Source organism: Callorhinus ursinus, unplaced genomic scaffold (genome assembly GCF_003265705.2).
Source record: "Callorhinus ursinus isolate GAN/ISIS: 27379988/994484 unplaced genomic scaffold, GSC_fseal_2.0 scaffold1, whole genome shotgun sequence".
Classification (NCBI taxonomy): domain Eukaryota; kingdom Metazoa; phylum Chordata; class Mammalia; order Carnivora; family Otariidae; genus Callorhinus; species Callorhinus ursinus.
The window spans coordinates 145,687,084-145,691,002 of record NW_027397063.1 but is presented as its reverse complement, the minus strand read 5'-3'; the positions used below and the strand labels follow the sequence as shown (position 1 = coordinate 145,691,002).

At 42.8% G+C, this 3,919-nt stretch overlaps 1 pseudogene; it reads right to left on the bottom strand.

Annotated features, from left to right (window-relative positions):
• Nucleotides 1-3,215: 3,215 nt before the first annotated feature.
• On the bottom strand, nt 3,216-3,627 carry LOC112823380 (small ribosomal subunit protein eS12 pseudogene; annotated as a pseudogene).
• Between the last annotated feature and the right edge of the window lie 292 nt (nt 3,628-3,919).

Here is a 3,919-nt window from a genome sequence, read left to right as displayed (position 1 = left end):
TTAATTTCTTTCAACAATATTTTATAATTTTCAGCATATAATGTTATATTTGTTTTGTGAGTGTGTTTCTAAGAATTTTATTCTTTTTGATGCTATTTCAAATGGAGTTATTTTCTTAATTTCATTTTCATATTGTTCATTGAAAGTATATAGAAAAAAATTGATCTTTCATTCTGCAGCCTTGATGAAAATAAAACTGTTTCTCTTAGTTCTAATAGTTTTTCAGGTAATTCCTTAGGGTTTTGTATATACAAGGCCACATCATCTGTGGATAGAGATAATTTTACTTTTTCCTTTCCAATCTGGATGCCTTTTTTTATCCTTGCCCAATTTCCCTGACTAGAATCTTCTATTACAACTTTGAACAGGAATAGCAAGGGTGGACATCCTTGTCTTATTCCTGATTTTAGGGGGAAAACATCCAGTCTTTCACCATTAAATATGTTAGTTGTAAGTTTTTCATAGACGCTCTTTTGTCAGGTTCCCTTCTGTGCCTAGTTTGTTGAAGTTTGTTGAGTGTTTTTGTTTGTTTTTTTTTAATGACAAGTTGTTGAATTTTATCAAATGTTTTTTTGTGTCTATTGAGATGATCATCGGTTCTTTTTTCATTTTAGTGATATGATGCATTAAAATAGTTATTTTTCAGATGTTAAACCAAACTCGCATTCCCAGGATAAATCTCTTTTGGTCATGGTGCATTTTTATACATTGCCGCATGTTTGCTAGTGTTTGAGGGGCCATGTTTTTCTCTTCATGCACTTTAATTCCTACTTTTATGTTTTAAATTCACCAATAAAGAGTGAACCTATAAAACCCTAGGCAACCCACTCCTGACCCCAATAAAGGCAAAACCCCAGGCCCAAGCTCTCTCTGTCTGTACCCCTGATCTCACTGTATGGCCTGGATGTGCCATGTACCCTCCAGGACTTCTCAGTAATAAACCTTGTTTTTTTTCAAGGTTTCCTGATGGTTGTTACTGAGGTGCATCTTGCAATCATAAGAACCACATGGGCTGGTCTGGCCTCAACACTGGGGAAATGGTGTTGTCCCAGGCCTTTCTAGCCAGTAGCTTCACTATCTGTAGGCTGGGACAACACAAAACAAATGGCTACTAGGAGGGTTTTGTTTGTTAACTCTGACATCTGGTTGCTCTCACTTGCAATATCTGTTGCCTGTTTTTTTGTTTTTTATTTTTTTCAATGTTAAGTCATCCTTTGTTTCTTTGCATGTACCATAATTTTTTTTTGTCAGAAACTGGACATTTTAGATAATATCGTAGTAACCCTTCCAATAGGGCTTGTTATTGTTATTTGCTCATTTGTTTGTTTAGTGAATGACTGGATTATTTTAGTGTAGTCTATTCTCTCTCCATCCTCCCCTTTCCCTGTGGTAAACCTCTAATGTTGTCCTGAGGCTGGCAGAAGCCCAATCATCCATAGTCATCCTGGGACGTGGAGGTTTTGACAGGGCTTTCTTTAATATCTCTTCCTCGGACCACACCGCTGTTAGACTCCACCAATTGCCCACTGGTTACTCTATTGTTTTCAGCAAAGCCCTGGTGCAAAAATTGCTCCCCAGAAGAACCCAATCCAATTCAGTCTCCTTTGATGGGATAGATTTTTTTTTTTTAAGATTTTATTTATTTATTTTGAGAGAGAGAGAGGGAGAATGAGCTTGGGAGGAGCAGAGGGAGAGAGAATTTCAAGCTGACTCCACACCAAGCGCGGAGCACTGAGCCCGACACAGGGCTTGATTTCAAGACCCTGAGATCATGACCTGAGCCAAAATCAGGAGCGAGACCCTCAACCTACTGAGCCACCCAGGTGCCCTGATGAAATAGTTTTTTGAGAGCAGTATTTTTTTTTTTTAAGATTTTATTTTTTTGACAAGGAGAGAGAGAATACAAGCAGGGGGAACAGAAGAAAGAGAAACAGGCTCCCCACTGAGCAGGGAGCCCAATGTGGGGCTCGATCCCAGGACCCCGGGATCATGACCTGAGCTGAAGGCAGACGCTTAACCGCCTGAGCCACCCAGGCACCCCTGAGAGAAGTATTTGAGTTTATTCGGATCCCAGGCAGGCTCTTCCCCACTCCCTTTCCCAGGTTTTCTAGCTGGCCTATACTTTGCCTATATATCCAATAAATATGTCATTCTCCTCCCAGTTGCCTTTCACCACCATCTCCACTGTTTCTGAAAGAACCCTCAGGCTTGAACTTCTCCACATTGATAGCAGATGAAATCAGTGTCTTTGGGAAGAAAATAAGAGCTGTCTTTTTCATCCTGCTTCTTCCCTTAGGCAAAACCTCTGAGCCATTACTCTGAAGGGGCTGGGGACTGTGGCACACTTCTCTCGGAGTGACTCTCTTGCCCTAGGAATTGAGTATTCAGTAGAAAGGGGGTGGTAACATCACATCTTGGCTTGCCTCTTCCGGCTTGGAACCACTGCTTGGTGAGCTGGGGCAAGGACAATCAGAGCTTTGTGGACTCTCAGAGGTGCCACATCCAGGGTAGAGAGCCTCAGTCCCATGAGCAGGATCTGGGCAGACGAAAGGAGCCCTCATTTCTCAGCCACACTCACAGGAAGTGAGCCTCTGCAATAGGTTGATGGGGACAAGATGAGAAATGCTGATGTCCTGCTGTTCGCAGGAAATAGCCCTCCAACTGGGAGCTAGAGGGGTGAGAGAGCCCTGTGTTCTTTCTTGGATGTACCAGTCTTGAGTGTTCATCTTGCCGAGTGGGAGTGGGGGAAGGAGGAGTGGGTCTCAGCTTAAATACCATAGACTCAGTGTTTGTACTGAATTTTAGTAGTTTTTGTTTGTTTTGTTTTAGTAAATGTTTCTTTCTTTTCTTTTTTTTTAGAAATTTATATATATATTTTTAAAGATTTTATTTATTTGACAGAGAGAGATGCAGCGAGAGCAGGAACACAAGCAGGGGGAGTGGGAGAGGGAGCAGCAGGCTTCCCGTGGAGCAGGGAGCCCGATGCGGGGCTCGATCCCAGGACCCTGAGATCATGACCTGAGCCGAAGGCAGACGCTTAACAACTGAGCCACCCAGGCGCCCCTTGCTTTCTTTTCTTTTTATAGGCTATATGTCCTTAGGACCATTTCTAGAGATTTTAAATGATTTTGTTGTTTTTTCTTTTTCAACAAGAACCAAGTTTTTCATTTGTTCATTTCTCCCATTTGAAGTATTCCTCGATCAAGTTTTTCATTTGTTCATTTCTCCCATTTGAAGTATTCCTCGATGACATCCTTGGCCTGAGACTCTTTGCCATGGTCCTTAATCACCACACAACTGCAACCAACCACTTGGTGGGGCTTTCCCTCTTTGTCAACTTTACGGAGGCTTACCCATCCCCCTAGTTTCTTGTTGTCACCAGCTTTAATTAGGTTGATTTTGGTGTTCAGCACAAAGGGCCTCCACCAAATTGACATACATAGGCTCATCACAGTTGCATGCAAACGCACAAAGATGGGCTTGGAGCTTGTCTAAGGCTTTGGCCGCTTAGTGAATTCCATGTGCTAGGCCATTGTGGATGAAGGTGGTCTTCAGTACCTCTTGAAAAGCAGCAGTATGAACACCCATTACACCTCCAGCAGTCATGCCTTCCTCAGCAATGGCAGTGGGTTACTGGTAGAGCCGAATCTTGAATGCACCTGAGCCTCCGCGCGACTCGCTGACAGCGGCAGGGAAAAACAAAAACTGGGGCGCCTGGGTGGCTCAGATGGTTAAGCGTCTGCCTTCGGCTCAGGTCATGATCCCAGGGTCCTGGGATCGAGTCCCGCATCGGGCTCCCTGCTCCTTGGGAGCCTGCTTCTCCCTCTGCCTCTCTCTCTCTCTCTGTCTCTCATGAATAAATAAATAAAATCTTTAAAAAAAAAAAACAAAAACTGATTTTATGTTTGTTTTTGAAAAA